Here is a 12,480-nt window from a genome sequence, read left to right on the forward strand (position 1 = left end):
CAAGTTTTTTGTTTTGTTTGTTTTGTTTTGCTTTTCCAGAAATATCATACAGATGATTCTTTTACACAGGTATCATCTGATGGTCTGACTGAAGGTCACACTCCAATCCTTGTACCTGTGGTTGCTCTTTGAGATGCTCTATCTGCTTAATTTGAAAGGTCACCGAGGGTGAGACAGGGAAAGGGGAATATAGCTCCAGCCATAGGCCCAAGTCCTGTGCCTTAAATCTCTGTTGCCTTGAGGGTCCTGGGAATAAACACACACTGAAATAGCACGCATTCCTGCCATTTGCTTCCCTTTAGCTATTTCTACCCCACTTATTCACCTCCCGGACTCCAAGTCAAGGCCTTCAAGGCCAGAACAAGGAATAGTGCAGCCCACAGGAGTAGCATTCTCAAGTCTCAAACTTTTATTAACAGAAAAAGATAAAATCTTGAAATACGTATGTGAGGCTAAGGTAGGCAGGAGTGGGGCAAGAGTTTTCTGCTTAGAACCATAGAGATTTGTTTTGTTTTCATGTGTTTGTATAAATAAGCCAAAATAACTAGAAAACTATCTCCAAGGCATAAGTGTTAAGCAAACATCTTCTACTTGGAATAATATAAGAGTTGGGGGTTTTTGTTTTGTTTTGTTTTGTTTTGTTTTTAGCTGCAGGTATTGGAAAGAAAACAAAAATGAATACATAAATAATAGAATATTATGAAGGTTCCTAAGTGTATGTACAGGAAGGGTTTTTCTTTTTCTGAGCATGTGACAAGGAAAGAGACAAGTGATGGAGAGAAACCAGATATTCAGACATCACACAGCTTTCTAAGCAGGACAGAGGCGAACACAAAGATCTCAAGGCAGGAACAAAAGTAGCATAGCGTGTCTGCAGAAACACAAGACCACAAGTGCCTGAGGCATGTAAGGAAGGCAGAGACTTGACAGAAAGGAAGTAGACAAGAGTCAGAGTGCCCCAGGCAATTGGACTTTTCGTGAAATAGTAAGAAATAAGTCAGTAAAGAGCATTAACCAGGGAGTAATGCTCATCTCACACAATACACCGAGTGCCAGTTTTAACAATGCAGATAATGCCCAACAACTCACATGTTACTTCATGGTGGTCTTTTATTTGATGTTTCAGCAAAACTCCAGTCCTCCTTTTTTCTCCTTTCCTTCCCTCATTTGAATTTCACTCATCTTCATTATGTCCTACTTGCTTAACTCATAATTCCTGGCATAATTCCTGGTGAACTAAAATGACAAAGCCCCTATGCAGAGCCTCGAGAAATGGAAAATAAGCATAGGAGATATTGTAGTTCATCAAAACTGCTTGCAATAAGGCGTACCGGGGTAAAAAAGGCTTTCTTAAGTTTCCTGAAAAAATTAAAAACTAAAGAACAAGTGAATGTCCAAGGCTAGAGAAGTCGAAGTAGCCAGGACTCCCAGGGTTTTCTAGCTCTAAATCCTATTCTGTCTTTACTATGTCACATTATCTCTCATGGTGCTCACTTAGGTATCTTTGTCAAGGCCTGAGGCAAAATCTGCCTTTGACTTAAGTCTGGAGATAAATAGGAGCGAAGGAAGCAAGCTACCACACCCAAGACCATGGCCATATAGACATTAAAGACACAAACCTTCACAGCTTTATTCTCCCCAGATAAGAGTAACTGCCAGTGTCTCTCTTTAAAGGCATAGCACAGAAATCCTCAGTTGCATAAGCCTATAGATGTTAAAACAAGTTCCTTGGAAGTAGCTCAAAGGCCCAAGTGAACTAGGTAGCTGCAGTTCTGAGAACATCAAGGTCTGATAAAGAAACCATAGATAAAACCACTTAAAAGGTAGCAAGCTCCTTTTTATCTTTCCTTGTAGCAAATTCTGTACCTTATAAGTAGAAAACTCCACAGCTTGGAGAGTGTGTCCCACGTCTCCCCTGGAAAGAATTTACAAGGCCAGACCAGGATGTGATCTGAGAGATGCGGCCAGCTAGCCCCTAAGATGGGTAAAGGAACTTGACCTGAGGATCGTATTGGTTGCTATGTCAGAGAGCTGTGGAATTGGTAACTAAACATTGCCAAGAAAAACTTGCAGAATTTAAACTGTGGTTACATCTTCAGGAGAGCTTAAGAGATTAGAGGATTAGTGAACTGTACTTTAGCTTTCTCCCTGAAAAATAAGTATTTTCTACTCCCATTCCTTCAATCCAAGCTTAGTATATTTCAGGAAAAAAATCTTATTAGCAAATTTTTTTTCTGTTTTTGCTGGTGCTCTGGAGTAAATCCAGAGACAGGGAGCCTCTGGGCTTCAAGGTTCCTCAGGCCATGTCCCATACCACTCTTCCCTCTCTGGTTACCTCAGCTCTGGCAGAGTCATAGAAGCCCATTTTTAAAGTGTCATCCTCTCCTGATATTGTCTCTTACCCTTTAAAAATGGGCTTCTAGGACTTAGAGTGAGGGAAAATGGTACAGAAGACACTTAGGGTGGGGGAACTATTTTGGATGATACTAAATACTCCATATGCTGACTCCAAACCACAGAATAGACACCTTAGACAAATCCTACTGTAAAGTAGGGACTTTCCATGTCACTGATGCAAGTTCATCAAATGTAAACCATGGCTCTGGTGAGAAATACTGATAAACGAAGAGACAGAGCACATGTGACGACATGAGGCACATGGGCATCTCTGTGCCTTTGAGTCAGTTTTCTACTGCACCTGAAGACTTCTCCTTTACAAAAGGAGTTCAGAAAAGTAGGGTCAGGAGGGGTGATGAAGGGGAAAGGGGGCAGGGAGGAAGGGAGGGAGTGATGGAGGATTCTGCTGTACTGCTCCTCTCAGGAAAGACTTCCCTGCTGCATTCCTTGTTTCTTCGTGGGTTTTCTGCTAGAAAAGTGGTACCCTCCTCCTGCTGTGAGACTGTCTTCCTCCTGAGAAAAGGAGCACATTTTAGTTAAGCTACGCATTGTCATTCACTCCCACCCTTTCCCCTGATGGCCCTGACACTGGGAAAGAGGGGACTTGTGAGTCCCCACAGCCAGGCAGTCACTTGTGAGCTCCCTCGGGAGTAGACGATGTTTGTGCAGAAGAGGTCTGCACGTTCAGTGGACAGAGTCCAGACCCCACCAACCCCGGGCACTTCTCCTCGGAGAGGGTTTGGAATTCAGCTTGTTGCTTTTTTTAAAGAATGTGATTTACAGAGCTTTCAGGGAGGGGAGTGGGGAATCACTAGTCAGCGTCTTCCTAACTCCCACGCTAGGACAGCAAAAGGAGTCCTCACATAGATATAATTCAATTTAAAAAAACTGAGCTCTGAGCTCTCCGTGATGTGGATGTTCAGATAAATAAGATACAGTCTTCCAGCTGCTGAGTCAGTACCCACTGTGTGTTTGTGAGACTGCAGCTCGGGCCAGTTTAGACCAGTGTAAAGAGCTGGGCCATGCTGTCTTAACAGGTCTGCTCTGGGCAAAGCGGTCTGGCTGTGTGCTGTCAGCACTCATTTTTGCTTACTGTCCTTGATGAAGAACAATAGATATGCAGCAGCCCCATGCACAGCCACTGAACACTCTCTGTGTACGTTGTTCTGGAGTACAATAATCAGTCATGGGTTAAAGCTCAGCTCAGTAGTCTATAATGCAATTAAGCCTATGGTTGCAGTCACCATAGCAACATTCTCAGAGCCAAGCCATCACTGTTCAGATGTCATTTGGGTTTTGGAAAGAAGCTCTGCCTTTTACTGTTGCCAGTCTGGCTTACTTGGTTAGCCTAACTGCCATACAATTCGGGGTGAGTTGTTAAGCGTCCCATCTTCCTTTCCCCCTTCAAGATGTTATGGATGGTCACCCCGTATGCACAGCATAGCTGAGGTGCCAGCACGCTATCAGCTGACTGGAATTACAAACCCATATCCGAGTGTTGCTGGATTGCCTGAGACGTGGAACATCACAAGAAGCAGCAAGGGGCTATCCAGGAAGGCCTTCTGGAGGAGACACTGCCTAGGTGGATCCTCAATAAACGGCACGTTCGCCATAGGGAGGCAAGTTCAGGTGGGGGTGGAGCATCCAAACATACCCAGGCACAAATACACAGAAGCGCCCATTTTCCAGTGTGTCATGGAAGATGAATTATGAATAATTATCTCAGAAAGTTTTTCCCATTGCTATCCCATGGCCACACAGGCTGTGTGAAAACTGAAGAGTTCAAAAGCTAAAAACCTGGAGGTGGTGTGGCAGGGGAGGAACAAACCAGACAAACTAGCCTGTGACCTATTTCTCAGTATAACCTTTCTTCTCTGTCTTTCCTTTCCCGTGGGATCCATCAGGAACATGAAAGAAGCAAAGTGTACCTGTTTAGGGGTAGCTGTGATGTGAAATTCAATCCTGTCATTAGGGGCCCTAGCAAAGACTTTTCCATGTGCGGCCTTCTTTGTGGCAGCCCACTGCTGCTGAGAGAAGGGCAGCCTTGGCTGTGGGATCAATCACTGGGCCTCAGGCTGCCTCCATCAATGGCCAAAGCACCGGGCTACATGCCCAGTGAACATGACTCGCTTCTTTTCTCCTCTGTGCTTCTAAGCGCTGGCTGTTGAGAACAGAGCCTGTGCTCTGCCCCATCTGACCAGGCAGGCAGCACTTGGCTGCTGATGCCTGTACATACAAGCTTCTCTGATTAGTTTACTACCCGCTCTCATCTTTTCTCTATTTATCAGCTTGAGCAATACACACAGTACATCAGCAACCTACATTAGTATTTGTCAAAGCTCACCCCCTTTTGGCCTGGAATGAGATGGAGCTGAAGATGCAATACTGTAAGTCTCTAGTCATGTGAGCCTTTACTTTCCTCTGTGAGAGAGGGTAATAACTGCCGAGGTTGGAGAGTGGGGAGTGGTTGAATTTACATCTTAAAAGTACTGGCTTTGGGATCAGCCTGGCCAGCTTTTCCAGTTACCTCCTATATGTGCTTGAAATTACTAGAAAACTGCAGTGAACATCAGTTACCTCCCCTATGAGAACAGAGTCTGTCTCAGAGGCCAACCAAGGCTGTCGTGAGCCGGTGCATGTGTTTCTTTCACCCCATCATAAACATTCAGTGATGGTTAAGTGCTTTTTGTTGTTTGGGAAGCAACTTGGTAAGCAATAAGTGGACACAACTGTGATGAGGATATTTGAATATTTGTATAGATGTATGGATATAGATTCAATGATGACTAAAGTATGAACTGTAGATTTTTTAAAATTAAATTTCCAGAAAATTAAAGGAACAAAAAGGAAAGCTGTGATTCCTGAATTTGAGAGGAATTGACTGCAAATAGTTAAAGACAAACTAAATATTACATTTTCTTTCCCTCCTGAGAAGACGCGGCCTAATTTACCCAGTGAAAGCAATTAAGGCCTTGACAGGGCTGCAGCACTAGCGCTAACACCTTCCTGTGTGTTTATAAATGGCCCAATAAGCCCTGGAAGCCATGATGTCACATCAAAGTGCTCATGATAGCACATTATGTGACTCACTGAGTAGCAACAATTGAAAATCTCACTCTGCCCTCGTCCATTTACATTGCTCCCAGATTGAAGTCCTCACAGCTACTGCAAATTGTATAGCAACCTAGACAGACCAGAGAGAAGAAGTGACCGCAGCCTGGCCTTCTCTGAGGTTAGGAGCATCCCAGCCAGCCTTGAAGCAGCCTGCTGATGCCGGGGAGCAAGACCGGCTCAGGAATGAGAAGAGCCAGACCTTGCCTAAGCTGGACCAGCTTGCCCAGACCAGGAAAAATTGCCTAAAATAATCAGATCAGAATGAGAGGGGAAACAAGTAAAAAGGAAGGGGAAGAAATGCCCTGTAGTGAGTTGGAAGGCCTTCTGGTAAATGTCACAGTAAGACAAACGTAAGGTTATTTCATCGCAAATACTGTATTTGTGACATATAAACAGTGATTCTGAGAACCAACAAGAAGCTCCTGATTGGTGACTGTTACAACTAAAAATAATGGGGTTTTGTTTTTTTTGTTTTGTTTTGTTTTGTTTTGTTTTTTGGTTTTTTGAGACAGGGTTTCTCTGTGTAGCCTTGGCCGTCCTGGACTCACTTTGTAGACCAGGCTGGCCTCAAACTCACAGTGATCCGCCCGCCTCTGCCTCCCGAGTGCTGGGATTAAAGGCGTGCGCCACCATGCCCAGCGTGTCTTTTTTTCTTAAGACATTTTTATGTTTTAGTAACTATTAGTTTTAGATGAAAATTCTTATTAGAAATAGAACAACCCTGGATTCAGCATTAAGCAAACACACACACACACACACACACACACACACACACACACACACGCCTGCATACACACATGTACATATGAACATGTACACATACATGTGCACACATACATGCATGCACACACATATAAAAGATTAGAGCAGAAAGGAGATTAAAGAAGTAGGAATAAAACGTGGAAATAGAAGAAATAAACATAAATTCTGGCTTAATTGTTTAGATATACTATCGGTCATTAAATACTTGTCTCACTAACTTTGAACAGTTAGCAATATCTTATTTCATCTCAGATTTGGTTTTAAGCATGCATGGCAAAGATTGAACAAAATATACTGTTATTATTTATTCTAGACATTAAAATACATGAATGGGGGCTATGGAGAATATGAATATGAGGTAGTTTAAGAAGTAACTTACACATCCTACTTCCTATGAGACATGTCCTGCCCTGTATGTGACTCTTCCTAATCAGAAGAGACCTCTTCTCATGGCATAGCCACTCGCAACCAGTCTACAAAACATCAGCCCAGCACACACTCAGCAAAGACTGTGACATAGAACCCTGAGTCATTGCAAAGGCTCTTACCTAGGTCTCATGAGGTTTATTTTCCTTGCTGGTGGCCTAGCCCAAACTTTATCGATTGATTTTAAGAGCTCTCCACCCTGCAACCACCAAAAAAAAAAAAAAAAAAAAGAAGCTGTGAAAGTGAGCTAGGCATCTTTATTCAACAAATTCATGAAAGTTGGAGTCTTTCCTTCCCATAGTTGCTCAAAAAAATGAACTATTTTTTGTTTTGTTTTGTTTTGTTTTTTATTTCTCTGTGTAGCCTTGGCTATCTAGGATTCACTTTGTAGACCAGGCTGACCTCAAACTCATGAAGATCTCCCTGCCTCTGCCTCCCGAGTGCTGGGATTAAAGCATGCGCCACCACACCCAGCTCAGAATGTAGCTTTGATTCTCCCTAGAGATGAAGCACATTGAGTTCTTTTTATTTAAGCAGCTTTGAATGTGAAGGGGAAGAGAAAGACACAGGTACTATTTCACAGGAGAAGAAAGCAAAACAACACAAAAGCATTGGAATGTTTTTTGTTTGTGTGTGTGTTGGAAAGGGCAACTATTTGTGTGTGTGCAAGTAGGTGTGAAGGCTAAAGGTCAACCTTGGGTATAGTTCCTCAAAAGCGGCCTTGATTTATAACACAGGGTCTCTCACTTTACCGGGGGCCCATAAGTAGGCCAGGCCCGCTGGCCAGAGAGCTTCAGTGATCCACTCTTCTTTGCATCCTCAGTGCTAGGAGTGAAAGCTCACACCACCATGGCAGCTCTTTTACTCTGGTCCTGGAAATGTGGTCCAAGTCTGCATGCTTCCACAGTAAGCACTCACTCACTAAATTATCGCCCCAGCTGATTGTTTTGTTTTTCTAACAATGGTTTTAGTAAGGGGCTAAGGAGATCGTTCCATTGCTTGGTATTCAAGCATAAGGACATGTGTTCACATCCCCAGCACAGACATGAAAGCCTGGCCTGACAGTGCGCTATGTAGCAGAGACAGGCAGGTCCCAGAGGCTCACTGGCCAGTGGTGAAATCTAGGATTAGTGAGAGATTCTGTCTCAAAAAACAATACTCAGAGTGACTGAGAAGGACATCCCAACATAAACCTCTGGACTCTACATATTCCTCCACAGGTGCGTGATCATGCCCACATACACATGTGTGTACCACACATTTGTACTATACTTGGTATATTCACACAGATGTACAGCCTGAAAAGATAACTGCATGCCTAACAGTAGTTATTTCTCATTCTCTCGTGCCCCAGATTCTGTAAACCACTAATTTATTTTCTGTCTAGAGATTTGCCTCTTCTGAAGTTTTCATATCAATGGATCATACAGTATGGGGCCTTTTGTATCTGGCTTCTTTCACATAGTATAATGTTTTAATGTTGAGTCATGGTATAGCATTATCAATACTTCATCCTTTTCTCTTGCTGAACAATATCCTCCTATTAGTCAGGTTCTCTAGAGAAATAGAATATAGAGATTGTGTGTTTGTGTGTGTGTGTGTGTGTGTGTGTGTGTGTGTGTGTGTGTGTGTGTGTGTGTGTTCTAAAGAGGATTTATTACAGTAGCTTACTTACTGCCATCTGGCTAGCCTAACAATGGCTGTCTCCTGATGGAAAGACCAAGAATCCAGTAGTTGTTCAGTCCAGGAGAATGTCTCATCTGGTGGAATCCCAAAGACATAGGTTCTAATGCTAGTGGCATAATGTCTCAGCAGCAGGATAGATGAACTAGTCACTAAGAGTGAGGACAAGCAGGCAAAAAGCAAAAACTTCCTTCATGTCCCAGGCTGCTTCCAGAGGTGTGGTCCAGATTTAGGGTGGGTCTTCCCACCTCAAATAATCCAGTCAAGAAAAATACAGGTATAATTAAGCTGAAAACCCAAATTAGACATCACAATCATAATGTACAGATGTGTAGCATTTTATTTATCAATTTATTGGTAGATAGTATGGCTGCTTACACTTTTTAATCTAGTATAACAATGCTCAGCTTAACATACATGTGCAATATAGTGTATGTTTTCATTTCTGTTGGGTGTATAACTACAGTTGGAGTAATGGAATCTCCTCCAAAATTTCTTCTATAGCTTTATCCTCAGTTAGCAATATTAATATATGTGGCCTTTGGGCATCAATTGTATCATAGGCTCCTTCATCATGAATGAGATTAATAATACTCTTTTATAAATGGGCACAAAGTTGAAGGCTGTGCTCTTGCCCCTGCCATTTTTTTCCACATGGTGAAGATACAGCAAAGCTGCCCTCTGAAGGTGCAGCAACACAGCGCTACTGGACGCAAAATCAGCTCCCATCAGACACCAGCCATCAGTGCTTTCATCTCAGCCTCCAGAACCATGAGAAATAAATTCTTGGTCTTTATAACTTGTGCAATCCTAGTGGCTTTGTTACAGTAGTGTAGACTAAGCTTTCTAGGAATGGAACTACTTGCTCATCTGAAAAGTCTGTGTTTAAATTTTTGAAGAATTACCAAGCTGTTCTTACAAAATGTTTTAACCATTTTTTATTCCTGCTATAAATATACAAGGGCACTGCTCCCTAGTCAGGGGATCCTGCACTTGTAAGAGTGAAGAAAGTGAGCTCATCTCGGGCATTCGTGTGTTTATTGCTTGCTTCTTCTGATGAGGATGCAGAAGTTAACTGCTTGAAGCTCTTGCTGCTGTGACTTCCCTTGACATGGTAGACCAACCTCAAGCTGTAAGTTGTAGTACCCACTTTCACTGCTTAAATTATTCCTGTTGTGGCATTTTATCACAACAACAGAAAAGAAACCAAGACATTCACAGATCCAAAATATAAGTATCTGTACTAGTTTGAAACAAGACTGTCTTCAAAGCAAACAAATTTATTGGGTATAAGGAAAAGCACAGCATAAAGATAAAGGTGTCAATTCTTAGAGACTAACAGTCTCTTATGGGCATGCACTTAGCAACAGACTCTCAAATAACATAAGGCAAAATGAGGAAAAACTAAATAAATAAATAAATAAATAAATCTGTTATCATAGCTGGAGACTTTTTAACATACTTTCATTAAAAATTAATGGGTTGATCTTCCCAATTCAGTTAATGTAACCAAGATAATCCCCACAGACATGCCTAAAAGTGCATCTCCCAGGCGATTCTAGATTCTGTCATTTTGACAGTTAACTATCAGTCACGGTATATTTCTCTTTCTACTTACTTTTAATCTAGATGTGTCTTTATATTTAAATTAGTTTAATATAGAAAGCCTGGGGTAGTTTGTTTTTGTTTTTTCTCTTTCCAAGGTTATAGTAGTATTACATCATCTCCCCCTTCCCTTTCCTCTCTCCAAATCCTCCCATATAGTCCTCCTTGCTTTCTACTTTCTTTTCTTTTTCCCTTTTATTGAAAATAGAATCTGTTCTTTCTCATATGGTATATCCTGATTACAGTTTCCTTTTCCTCTACTTTTCCTAGTTTCTCCCCACCTTCCCTACCACTCAGATCCACTTCCCATTCTGTCTCTCATGAGAAAAAAAAAAAAAAACAAGCTTCTAGGAGATAACAACCTAACATCACAAAAGAAAATATAATAAGATAAAGCAAAAATGATGACATCAATGCTGAACCAGGCAACCCCACAGAAGGAAAAGAGCCCTAAGAGCAGACACAAGAATCAGAGACTCACACATTCACACACTCAGGAACCCACACAAATACTAAGCTGAGAGCTATAATACATATGCAGAGGACCTGGTGCTGACCCGTGTAGGCCCTACTAGGTCAGAGGGCCTTGTTCTCCTGGTGTCCTCCATCCCTTATGGCTCTTGTGCTTTTAATACCTCCTCCACCTTGAGGTTTTCTGAGCTTTGAGGGGAGAGATTTAGTGGAGACATCCTATTTAGAGCTGTATGTTCCAAGGACTCTCTTATGGGTCTCTGTATCTGTTCCTGTCTGGTGCAGGAGGAAGCTTCTCTGATGATGACTTAAAAGGCACTGATCTATGAGCATAGCAGAATATCATTATGAGTCATTTTGTTGATTTTTTTTAGAGCAGTAGTGTTTATTTTACACTAGGTCTCTGAGCTATCTTGTCTCTGATTCTTGGTCATTCATGAACTATTGGGCATGGGTTCCATATCATGGATTGGGCCTTAAGTCAAATCAGACATTGATTGGCTACTCCCACATGTTCTGTGCCACTGTTATGCTAGCATGCCTTGCAAAGAGGACAGATAGTAGGTCAAACGTTTTTGTAAATGTTTACATTGGTGTTTACACTGCTCCTTTGGTAGCCTGCAGAGTATCTTCCTGTACCAAAGACACTAGAAAGTAGGAGTGAAGGTTCCACGCACACACCAACTAAACCTCTCTGTGTGCAATGAGTTGTGTGGATGTTGTCCATGGCAATGGAGCCCTGCTGTCACTTTGCAGAGAGAAATCCTTTGTCTTAACAGCAGCCTGGTTTTTTGGGGAATTTCCATGGGATCCCCTTGGACAACAACTCAATTGAGTGCAACCCAGTCCTGCTACTGGAAACCTCATTGGGTACAAGAGATGGGTAGTTGGGACTCTATATCCTCCATTATTAGGAGACCTCATTAGGATTTCCTTCATAGATTTTAGGAAGTTGTCACCGCAGCAGGTTTCCATATCATCCCTCAAATGCCCTTCAATTCCAGCTGTCTCTCTCCACATTCCCTCCTTAAGCCCTATTTGCTCTCACTGTCCCACCTGGTCCTCCCATTCCCATGCCTGTCTGCCCCCAGTATACCTGTGAAACCTATTTCTCCTGCTCAGATAGACCCATGTGTCCCCCTACACTCCTAATCCCTTCCTCTACACCTAACTTGTCTGGGTCTACAAGTTGTTTGTACAAATGGTTTCTTGTCATTTGTTTAATGGCTAATATCCACATATAAGTGAATACATAGAATACATACTATATTTATCTTTCTAGGTATGGGTTACCTCAGTCGGTAATTTTTTTCTCATTCCATCCATTTGACTGCAAATTTCATGATGCCGTTTTTTTAACTGTCAAGTAATACTCCATTGTGTAAATATACCACATTTTTTATCCATTCTTTGGTTGAGAGACATCTAGGTTGTTTCTAGTTTCTGGCTATTACAAATAAAGCTTCTGTGAATGTGGTTGAGCAACTGTCCTTGTGGTTAGATGGAACATCTCTTGGGTAGATGTCTAAGATAATATAGTTGGGTCTTGAGGTAGATCTTTTCCCAATTTTCTGAGCAACTGCAAAATTGATTCCCATTGTGATATACAAATGTGCACTCATGCCAGCAATGAAGGAATGTTCCCTTGCTCTGCATCCTTGCCAGCATGAGTTGTCACTTGTATTATTAACCTTAGCCATTCTGGTAAGTGTAAGACAGAATCTCAAAGTAGTTTTTGATTTGCATTTTTTCCTGATGGCTAAGGATGTTGAACATTTCTTTAAAGACTTCTCAACCATTTGACTTTTCTCTATTGAGAATTATTTGTTTAGATCTGTACCCTATTTTTAATTTGATTATTTTGGTTTTTGTGATACATCTAGTTTCTTGTGTTCTTTATATATTTTAGATGTTAGTCCTCCATCAGATGTGGAGCTGGTAAAAGCTTTTTTCTATTCTGTAACATGTTATTTTGTCCTATTGATAGTACCCGTTGCCTAACAGAAGCTTTTCAGTTTCATG

General features: G+C 41.8%; 1 protein-coding gene across 4 annotated transcripts in view; it reads left to right on the forward strand.

The window, feature by feature from the left end:
- The window catches only part of HPSE2 (heparanase 2 (inactive)), a 638,895-nt gene that overhangs the window by 502,311 nt on the left and 124,104 nt on the right, over positions 1-12,480 (forward strand). The window lies entirely within an intron of this gene.

The sequence above is a fragment of the Acomys minous genome, assembly GCF_964271855.1.
Source record: "Acomys minous genome assembly, chromosome: 2".
NCBI classification, from domain to species: Eukaryota; Metazoa; Chordata; class Mammalia; order Rodentia; family Muridae; genus Acomys; species Acomys minous.